The sequence below is a fragment of the Prunus avium genome, chromosome 4 (genome assembly GCF_965620075.1).
Source record: "Prunus avium chromosome 4, drPruAviu1.hap1.1, whole genome shotgun sequence".
Taxonomy (NCBI): Eukaryota; Viridiplantae; Streptophyta; class Magnoliopsida; order Rosales; family Rosaceae; genus Prunus; species Prunus avium.
Genome location: NC_142287.1, coordinates 16,741,438 through 16,753,505, shown reverse-complemented (window position 1 = coordinate 16,753,505; position 12,068 = coordinate 16,741,438). Strand labels below are relative to the sequence as shown.

The following is a 12,068-nucleotide window of genomic DNA, read 5'->3' as shown; positions in this document are numbered from 1 at the left end:
TATGGCTTGCTATAAAATGTAACATATGGATCTGCATTCCTTGTTCTAAAGTTGCCCCTGTAGATTATTTGTTTCAATTCATGATTCTCTTACACCTATATAGAAACATAGGATTGGTTTGTTTTTATTTTATCAGGAATTGTTTGTTTTTTAGAAAATGGAGAATATTGGACTGCTTCAGAAAATTTTGGTTGTTCTGTTCACTATTGCCTTCTTTAGGAAGCTTATATAAAGTACATGTGGAGCTTTTGAGTCAGACAATTCCACATTGCCCCATTTTTGGCCAAACCATCTGATGATTTTTTAATGGTTCTTTTTGTTCCTAATCATGTTCCCGTAATATTACTTTGTACAGGAATAGTTACTTTTCTTCAATCTTATCGGATTGGAATGCGGCTGTTTTTTAGTTTCATTGTTCTGTGTATTTCTATTATGGATGTTGTAGTTGTATCTGGTTCTGTATTGATGTTATGGATGTTGTTTGGATATATTGATTATTGGTTGGTTGATTAAGTTCACCCCTTGAGGTGTTTTGATGTTTGGTTATGTCCCTCTTATTTAGTTTAACAGTTTCTTTGTGCTTCATGTGTTCCACATTTTCCGATTTTCTCTTCTTGTGTTCTAGGTTAGGAAGCTCTTTGCCAATTAGTATGAGTTTCTTAGGTCTTTTAGTGATTGCGTTTTTCTTGTCTCAGTTTCTATTTTGTTTTTTTGGTCTTTGTTTCTCCTTTTCGCTAATTTCTTGTTTTGCCATCTCTTTTGCAGGCTTCTTTAATTTTTTTTTAATGACAGTTGGACCTAGATTTTTGAGTTATGGAAGATTGTTGTCATTGAGAACTAGCATCAATTTGGCGTGGGACAACATTCCATTCTGTCACAGGAAGTGTGCTGTAATTATATGGAAAAAAACATGTAACTGAGGAATTATATATTTTAGTCTTGTAATTTAGTCCTCATTCAATGAAATTGAGTTCAATTTACTTGAGAAATTTCAGTCTTGAATTTGTTCTTTTTATATTCGCAAGTGTGTGCAATAGAAAAATCCTTCTTTTTCACAGAACAATGAAAAAATACTTTTACTTATATTATACATTGAAGAGAGAACATTGTATACATTGTGTATTCTGCCCCTGTATTGCCGTTATATTGTCTTCCGATTGTTCTCTTATTGCTGCCATATTACTTTTTTCACCTATGTATTGGCAATTATAAAGTTGAAGTTGTACATCACCTGTACGTATTGTCATCTAATTGTCGTTATATTGTCTTCCTATTGCTCCCTTATTGCTATCAATTCAATTTTTTCATCTCTGTATTGGCAATTATAAAGTTGATGAATATCAGGTTTACGTATTGCCATATGATTGTTGTTATATTGTCTTTGCTCTGTTATTGTTGCCATATCAATATTTTCAACTCTTTCTTGGAAATTATAAAGTTGAAGTTAGACATTAGATTTACGTAGTGTATTTTTTTAGAGCGTAGAGAATGTCACAATGAGTTTCTACTAATTTTCGGTGTATTTTTTGGATTTTTATTTCATTTATTATGAATTTTGTAAGTTAAATTCTAGAAAATTATTATTAAATGGTATGGAGTGACACATGATGGATTTTTATTTAATCTATTATTATCAAAAAGTAATATAATAATATTTTAGGGTACATAAAAATATAATAACAATTTAGGATAAAAAGTAATAGAATAATAATTTAGGGTAAATAATAATATAATAATAATTTAAGATTAATAACAATATAATAACAATTTAGGGTAAAAGGTAATATAATAATCATTTAGGGTAAATAATAATATTATAATAATTCACAGTAAAACGTAATATAATAATATTTTAGGGTAAATAACAATATAATAACAATTTAGGATAAAAATAATATAATAATAATTTAGGGTAAATAATAATATAAGAATAATTTAGGCTTCCATAATTATAAGGAGTTTGTAGTAATTTTCGGTATATTTTTCTGATTTTTAATTATTTTTTTATGATTTTTTAAGATAAATTTGGAAAAAGTAAACAAAATGGCACGTGGCGCAATCATAAGATACCACCTGTCAAAAACAATGCCTGCTCTCCTTTCAGCTGCAGCTAGGTGTGATTATCTATAATTCATTTATTTTTATGTTTTTTGGATTTCACTTCTAAAATTCATAACAAATAAATTAAAAAACCAAAAAATATACCGGAAAGTCCTACGAACTCCTTGTGATATTCTCTACACTATCAAGCTACAAAAATACAATTTCACTTAGAAAAATATAAATTGATGACAAAAACTCACATTTATTTCTCAACGATTTAAAACACTAGTTGATGTTCTATAATATAACACTCATGTTCTTTGATTCGAGGCTTACTGTTGACATAAATATGTGAAATCATGATTTTAGACCTCCATAGTCAAAGACAATGTCGTAAGGAGTTTGTAACAATTTTCGGTGTATTTTTCTGATTTTTAATTAATTTTTTATGATTTTTTAAAGATAAACTTGGAAAAAATAAACAAAATGACATATGGCGCAATCGTATGACGCCACCTGTCGAAAACAATGACTGCTCTCCTTTCAGCTGCAGTTACGTGTGATTCTCTATAATTTAATATTATTTTTCATGGATTTCACTTCTAAAATTCATTAAAAATTAATTAAAAATTAAAAAAATACACCGAAAATTGATACAAACTCCTTACAAGATTGTCTTTGACTATAGAGTCTAAAATCATGATTCCACATATTTATGTTCACAGTAATTGTCGAATCAAAGAACATGTGTGTTATGTTATAAAACATACTTTAGTATTTTGGTTTGTTTTAAAACAAAGTTGAGTTTTTGTTACCATTTTTAAATTTTATAAGTTAAAATTATATTTTTGGAGTTTGAGGTCGTAGAGAATGTCACAAGAAGTTCGTATCAATTTTCGGTGTATTTTTTGGATTTGTATTTAATTTATTATCAATTTTATAAGTTAAATCCTAGAAAAATAGTATTAAATCGTGTGGTGCGACACATGGCGGAAGCTGAATGGGGCGCAGTCAGTGTGTCTGATGGCTGTCCTCCTGTCAGTGCGCCACGTGTCAGTTTTGATACTTTTATCAAATTTATGTTTAAAAATTCATAAAAAATTGATTAAATAACAGGAAAATACACCGAAAATTGATACAAACTACTGATAACATTATCTTCGATTATAAAGGTCTAAAATCATGATTCCACATATTTGAGTTCTTGGTAAGCGTTAAAATCAAAAAACACGAGTGTTATGTTATAGAACATAATTTAGTGTTTTGGTTTGTTTTGAAACAAAATTGAGTTTTGGTTATAATTTTCAAATTTTATAATTCAAAATTATATTTTTGGAGTTTGAGGGCGTAGAGAATGTCACAAGAAGTTCGTACCAATTTTCGGTGTATTTTTTGGTTTTGTATTTAATTTATTATCAATTTTATAAGTTAAATCCTAGAAAAATAGTATTAAATCGTGTGGGGCGACACATGGCGGAAGTTGAATGGGGCGCAGTCAGTGTGTCTGATGGCTGTCCCCCTGTCAATGCGCCACGTGTCAGGTTTGATACTTTTATCAAATTTATGTTTAAAAATTCATAAAAAATTGATTAAATATCAGAAAAATACACCGAAAATTGATACAAACTCCTGATAACATTATCTTCGATTATAAAGGTCTAAAATCATGATTCCACATATTTGAGTTCTTGGTAAGCGTTAAAATCAAAGAACATGAGTGTTATGTTATAGAACATAATTTAGTGTTTTGGTTTGTTTTGAAACAAAGTTGAGTTTTGGTTATCATTTTCAAATTTTATATGTAAAAAATTATATTTTTGGAGTTTGAGGGCGTAGAGAATGTCACAAGAAGTTCGTACCAATTTTCGGTGTATTTTTTGGATTTTTATTTAATTTATTATCAATTTTATAAGTTAAATCCTAGAAAAATAGTATTAAATCGTGTGGGGCGACACGTGGCGGAAGCTGAATGGGGCTCAGTCAGTGTGTCTGATGGCTGTCCCCCTGTCAATGCGCCACGTGTCAGGTTTGATACTTTTATCAAATTTATGTTTAAAAATTCATAAAAAATTGATTAAATATCAGAAAAATACACCGAAAATTGCTACAAACTCCTGATAACATTATCTTCGATTATAAAGGTCTAAAATCATGATTCCACATATTTGAGTTCTTGGTAAGCGTTAAAATCAAAGAACATGAGTGTTATGTTATAAAACATACTTTAGTATTTTGGTTTGTTTTAAAACAAAGTTGAGTTTTTGTTATCATTTTTAAATTTTATAAGTCAAAATTATATTTTTGGAGTTTGAGGTCGTAGAGAATGTCACAAGAAGTTCGTATTAATTTTCGGTGTATTTTTTGAATTTGTATTTAATTTATTATCAATTTTATAAGTTAAATCCTAGAAAAATAGTATTAAATCGTGTGGGGGGACACATGGCGGAAGCTGAATGGGGCGCAGTCAGTGTGTCTGATGGCTGTCCCCTTGTCAATGCGCCACGTGTCAGTTTGATACTTTTATCAAATTTATGTTTAAAAATTCATAAAAAATTGATTAAATATCAGAAAAATACACCGAAAATTGCTACAAACTCCTGATAACATTATCTTCGATTATAAAGGTCTTAAATCATGATTTCACATATTTGAGTTCTTGGTAAGCGTTAAAATCAAAGAACATGAGTGTTATGTTATAAAACATACTTTAGTATTTTGGTTTGTTTTAAAACAAAGTTGAGTTTTTGTTATCATTTTTAAATTTTATAAATAAAAATTATATTTTTGGAGTTTGAGGTCGTAGAGAATGTCACAAGAAGTTCGTATCAATTTTCGGTGTATTTTTTGGATTTGTATTTAATTTGTTATCAATTTTATAAGTTAAATCCTAGAAAAATAGTATTAAATCGTGTGGGGCGACACATGGCGGAAGCAGAATGGGGCGCAGTCAGTGTGTCTGATGGCTGTCCCCCTGTCAATACGCCACGTGTCAGGTTTGATACTTTTATCAAATTTATGTTTAAAAATTCATAACAATTTGATTAAATATCAGAAAAATACACCAAAAATTGCTACAAACTCCTGATAACATTATCTTCGATTATAAAGGTCTAAACTCAAGATTCTACATATTTGAGTTCTTGGTAAGAGTTAAAATCAAAGAACACGAGTGTTATGTTATAGAACATAATTTAGTGTTTTGGTTTGTTTTGAAATAAAATTGAGTTTTTGTTATCATTTTCAAAATTTATATGTCAAAATTATATTTTTGGAGGTTGAGGGCGTAGAGAATGTCACAAGAAGTTCATATCAATTTTTAGTGTATTTTTTTGATTTGTATTTCATTTATTATCAATTTTATTAGTTAAATCCTAGAAAAATAGTATTAAATCGTGTGGGGCGACACATGGTGGAAGCGGAATGGGGCGCAATCAGTGTGTCTTAGCGAATTTATTACTTTTTCTTAGAAAATTCATAACTAAATACACAAAAATCACAATAATGTTCCGAAAATTGCTACGAACTCATTGAGACTTCATCTTCCTACTGAATTCTCTGTTTCATGGTTATGCTACATTAGTATTTTATTATTATTTGTCCTAAATTATTATTATTATTATTATATTACTTTTTAGCCTATACATTTGTTAATTATATTTACTCCAAATTTTTATTTTTATTTTTATTTTGCGTGCGAATAGACCATTTCTGGTGCTAATCAGTTTCTCTCTTCTTCAATTTGTTTTTTTCTTTTTCTTTTTTAGGGTTAAGGGATGTTTTGAAAAATAAAATGGAAATATACAAGCCATCCATTCTACAACATCAGGAAAAAATTATTAAAAGTCATTCACTATTCAAGTTTTGCTTAAGAAACGTGTAACCAAATCGTTTGGGATATGCTAAGTGGGAAAATGTCATTCCCAAGCACCGGTGAAAAGACACCTACTCACTCCATGCATGCCTTTTCGTTTACCAAATATCAAGATTGCAGTTGTGCAAAATATCTGTGTCAGGAAAATGTCATTCGTAGCCGTCTATGATGTCAGTAATCATTCCACTATATAATATATATTATACATTTATATATAAAACGGTTTATGACAGCACAAACACCAGACAAAATAGATTAAAACCCAACATTTAAACAACATTTGTACAATGTAGCCAGCCAACCTTTTTAAAGAAACTGAACCCAACACCCTAAAACTCAAGACAAGAGAAGGGAAAACGTCATCGAAATGCAAAGAGAGTCAGACCGTCAAAAAGTCAATTAATAACCTATTTGCATAGCCATTTTTAGGATTTTCCCGCCATCAAATTCATTGATACAAATGTGATGGATTACTGACTAGTCATAGAAGGTCCCATCAGATACTTTTTCATTTTCCCACACCAAACTACCCATAGTAATGTTATTAAAATGGAACCAATGATGATGGATTCTTATGCAACTAGTTGTCTTAATGAAATATAAATAAAATAATATATTTAAAGCAGTGTCCCCTCAATTTTCAAATTAATATTTGGTAGTAAAATATTATATTGCTTTTCGGGGTAAAAGGTGTCACAATTCTGACGGTACAGGTGTCCAGATCGTGACCAACCTACCCACACACAGAAAAGAATGATATAATTCGATTTGGGCAGAGATGAGAGAGAGCTAAGTGAGAAGTTTAGGGTTATGAGTGAAGGGGTATGACTGAGAACTATGAGTGAGAAGGTATGAGTCGAAGAGGTTTCGGTGAGAAGATCTGAGTGAGAAGATGTACAAGTGAGAAGATTCAACATGTCTTCGTCTTCATCTCCCGCTCAAACAAAGAGGTGTTAGTATTGTGGAGCTGCAATGGTGCTTTGGGTTTCAAAATCAGATAAAAATCGAGGGAAGCCATTTTGGAAGTGTCTAACCTCCTATGTAAGTTTTCATTTCCAGAATATGTATGTGGGTGAAAAAAACCTAGGTCTAACTCTGACAGAATTATTTTGCATATATGATGCCTACAATTAAGGAGCCACCAGTTGCAATGGATTCGAATGGGTTGATGTAACCTTCGCTGAAGCAGAACAACAAGATGACACGTATGATGCTACAATGCTGAATATGCTGAAGTCCATTAAGGGCTTGGTATTAGTTTTATTACTTGTATCAATTGTCATATTATTTGTTCTTTTAATGACCAATTAAGTGCACAGTTTCAAGAATTGTAAAAGTTCTCCCCAAAAAGACAAGTTGCACACACCACCAATGAGTTTCAAACCCATTTTGTAATTTTTGTTCTTGAAATAGGTGGATTGGTATTGAGTTTAAATTATTGTTTGAAACAAAAGCATTTATTTGTCTGAAACCCAGCAAACACTTTCCAAGACTGACTTTAAAAAAATAAAGTCATACGAAGACGATAAAATCACAATACAGGGCCAATACGATGCAATAATAAGACAATACATTTTTTTGAAAATTGCACAATTATTCAGTGTATATAGATTGTTTATTTGCGTATACTTAAAGTTTATTGATTGTTTACTGAATGTATATCGCATGATATTGAATGTTTATTGAAGGTTTATTGATTGTTTACTGCATGTATTTCGCATGTTATTGCTCCGATATTGAATGTTTATTGAAGGTTTATTGATTGTTTACTGCATGTATTTTGCATGTTATTGAATGTTTATTGAAGGTTTATTGATTGTTAACTGCATGTATTTCGCATGTTATTGAACCGATATTGAATATTTATTGAATGTTTATTGATTGTTTACTGCATATATATCGCATGTTATTGCTCCGATATTGAATGTTTATTGATTGTTTACATGTTTATTGAAGATTTATTGATTGTTTACTGCATGTATTTCGCATGTTATTGAATGTTTATTGAAAGTTTATTGATTGTTTACATGTTTATTGAAAGTTTATTGATTGTTAACTGCATGTATTTCGCATGTTATTGAACCGATATTAAATATTTATTGAAGGTTTATTGATTGTTTACTGCATGTATAACGCATGTTATTGCTCCAATATTGCATGTTTATTGGGGGCAAAAGTACCACTCAAGTAAGATTTAAGGAGTTATATTTAAGGGGGAAAACAGTCCTTATTCTTTCTTTTAGTAGGAAGAACAACTGTTAAGTATAATTTCCTATTCAATACGGCTTCCTTATGGTTGGTGTAATTATGGAGTGATGTATATTGCATGTCTATTGCGTGTATATTGCATATCTATTGCGTGTATATTGCTTGTCCGTTGTGTGTATATTGCTTGTCTGTTGCCTGTGTATTGTTGTTTATTTCATTCGTAAGCAATAAACAATCAATACACACGCAATAAATGTACGATATGCACGCAATAGACAAGCAATATAGATGCAACAGACATGCAATATAGACGCACCAATATACATTACTTTTATGGAACATAATTTAGTGTTTTGGTTTGTTTTGAAACAAAGTTGAGTTTTTGTTATCATTTTCAAATTTTATAAGTCAAAATTATATTTTTGGAGTTTTGGGGCGTAAAGAATGTCACAAGGAGTTCCTACCAATTTTCGGTGAATTTTTTGGATTTGTATTTAATTTATTATGAATTTTGTAAGTTAAATCCTAGAAATTATTATTAAATGGTATGGAGTGGCACATGGCGGAAGCTGAATGGGCGCGGTCAGTGTGGCTGACTGACTGTCCTCCAGTGATTGCACCACTGTCCATTTTGATCCTTGTTTTGTTTTGTTTTTTTATAAAAAAATTCGTAAATAAATAATTAAAAATCAGAAAAATACATTGAAAATTGTTACAAACTCCTTATGGCATTATCTTCAATTATTGGGGCAATACAAAGACAATTAAGGGCAATACAATGACAATACAAAAGTAATTAGGGCAATACAATGGAAATATGAAGGCAATTGGAGGCTATATAATGAGAATACTAGGGCAATAGGAGGCTATACATTGGCAATACGAAAACTCCAATAGTCCATCTGAGAGAGAGAGAGAGAGAGAGAGAGAGAGGAGGGGGGAATACAGGGACATAATACACAACGTATACAATGTTCTCTCTTCAATGTATAATATAAGTAAAAGTAATTTTCCATTGTTCTTTGAAACAAAAAAGTATGTTTCTATTGCACACACTTGCGAATATAAAAAGAACAAATTCAAGACTGAGCTTTCTCAAGTAAATTGAACTCAATTTCATTGAATGAGGACTAAATTACATGATTAAAATATAGTTCCTCAATTACATGTTTTTTTTCTCCATATAATTACAGCACACTTCCTGTGACAGAATGAAATGTTGTCCCACGCCAAATTGATGATGATTCTCAATAACAACAATCTTCCATAAGTCAAAAATCTAGGTCCAACTGTCATTAAAAAAATAAAATAAAAAAACCTGCAGAAGAGATGGCAAAACAAGAAATTAGCAAAAAGGAGAAACAAAGACCAAAAAAACAAAATAGAAACTGAGACAAGAAAACCGCAATCAGAAACTAAAAGACCTAAGAAACTCATACTAATAGGCAAAGAGCTTCCTAACCTAGAACACCAGCAAGAGAAAATCGGAAAAATTGGAACACATAAAGCACAAAGAAAATGTTAAACTAAATAAGAGGGACAGAACCAAACATCAAAACACCTCAAGGGGTGAACTTAATCAACCAACCAATAATCAATATAACCAAACAACATCCATAACATCAATACAGAACCAGATACAACTACAACATCCATAATAGAAATACACAGAACAATGAAACTAAAAAACAGCTGCATTCCAATCCAATAAGATTGAAGAAAAGTAACTATTCCTGTACAAAGTGATATTATGGGAACATGATTAGGAACAAAAAGAACCATTAAAAAATCATCAGATCGTTTGGCAAAAAATGGGGCAATGTGGAATTGTCTGACTCAAGAAGCTCCACATGTACTTTATATAAGCTTCCTAAAGAAGGCAATAGAGAACAGAACAACCACAATTTTCTGAAGCTGTTCAATATTCTCCATTTTCTAAAAAACAAACAATTCCTGATAAAATAAAAACAAACCAATCCTATGTTTCTATATAGGTGTAAGAGAATCATGAATTGAAACAAATAATCTACAGGGGCAACTTTAGAACAAGGAATTCATATCCATATGTTACATTTTATAGCAAGCCATATCAAGGGAGGTCTACTTAATGCTCTTGAAATACTTCAAATTTTGCTCAAGCATCTCATGAAGATGCCTGTTTTCAACTTTCCCATGTTCCAATACTTCAAATATTAACACCAAAAGATGTGCATTTCAAAGGCTAATTAGCATCACACTCACACAAAATCTAATAGCATAAGAAACAAGCACATTCCCATTCATTTCAATTAATAACTCCATTTCCTAATATCAGCAAGTGGGTTCATCGAATAGTAAGCTAATCTTACAATTCAGAACAACAATGTCAACCAAGAGCTTAGCTACTGATAATTTAGTAACACAACTTCCATTAATACTAGAAGAATTTAATAACCTGTCTACACAAAATTGCAAGCTGCCCAGCCACTAAAATTGTAAAGCTAAAATATGAAATATGCAAAGATCAATTAAAAATTACAATAATACTATTATCAATGATCAATTAAAAACAAGTAGTCCACTTGATAATTCATAAAGCCACAGCTCATAAATTAGGCATTGAATGAATCGCTAAATTAGAATTTCAAAATTAACCCAACTGAATCCCTAATTCCTAAATCCCTAAAATAGAATTTAGAAAGAAAAAAAATTGAAATTGAATGACATGAAGAAGAAGAGAACCAGAGAAGTAGGTGTTTCAGGTTAGTGGTAAAGAGGATTACTGAAATTTGAAGACGGAGAAGAAGAGGACTTACAGAGAAGGAGAGGGAGAGAGATAGAGGACCGTAGCCAAAAATGGAGCCCATGAATGCCCCTAATGTTGCAATAATAAGAAAAGGGGATCAACGAATTTATAACAGACAGAGAGTACAAAACTAATATCAGAACTCACCGCTGTCGAGAACGATGACGGAGGTCGCGACTGTGGCTGGGCTGTGGAGTCGCGATAGTGGCTTCGCGGTGGAGGTCGACAACGGAGGTCGTGAGTTGCGGCGGCTTGGCTAGGGTCAAGCTAGGGTTCCGAATTTGAGGAGAGCTGGGTTATGACGATTGATGGGTGGAGAACTGGATTGGACAGTAGGGAGATGGCTGGCGAGCTGGAGATGAGGCAAGATTTGAGAGAGTGCGAGAGAGGAGAGGAATTAGGAGAAGTTGGGCGTTAGAAAATGAATTTTTGAGATGATAAAGTGTCAATAATAAAAAAAAAGACCCAAAACCCTCCGTTGTGTCTGTGTTGGTTGCAAGATATTTGCTGAATGAATTTTGGTTCTTTGATAACCACAAACCAGAGATGGCGAGAGAGAGAGAGAGAGAGAGAGAGAGAGAGAGAGAGAGAGAGAGAGAGAGAGAGAGAGAGAGAGAGAAGAAAAACATATTGCAGAGTGGGTGGCTTGGGAGGAAGGAGGGTTAACCAGGATGAGAGAGCGCGCTTTGCACTTTCGGATTGCATCTTTTTGGTATGGGTAATTTCAACTCGGTTTTACCAAAAAGCCAATATTGAAAACTCACCGTTGGATTCATCCAACGGCTCTTACATACCCCTCAAAAACACCCCTTATAACTTTCCCCTCACTATAGAAGCTCCCCAAGGTTGGGCCTAAAAATGAAAGCCTGTCCCTCCAAATGAAATGCTCTACCAAACCAAACGGCCCACACCACAAAGGTACGAAGGTGGGTTTCCGAGAAGAAGACGTAGGTCCCAATCATTCAACTTTAATCTTATATTGACCAGACACTAGACCATATCTTTAATCTTATGTCCTATAGCGATTCAACCTTTGTTTTTCTCTTCCTTTCGTTCTCACTTTTGTCCTTTTTGTCAATTTATTTTCTCAAGTTGCATACCTTTTTTCAATTCAAGTCACATCCTCCATTGCATTATTGATATTAATTGGCATATGCTTTC

At 31.9% G+C, this 12,068-nt stretch overlaps 1 long non-coding RNA gene across 1 annotated transcript; it reads right to left on the bottom strand.

Annotated features, from left to right (window-relative positions):
• Window positions 1–9,176: 9,176 nt before the first annotated feature.
• On the bottom strand, window positions 9,177–11,624 carry LOC110761573 (uncharacterized). Its single transcript, XR_002527404.2, has 3 exons — window positions 11,055–11,624; window positions 10,918–10,976; window positions 9,177–9,440 (listed from the first exon to the last, which is right to left on the bottom strand). It is a non-coding gene; the product is annotated as an uncharacterized LOC110761573 (long non-coding RNA).
• Window positions 11,625–12,068: the final 444 nt, after the last annotated feature.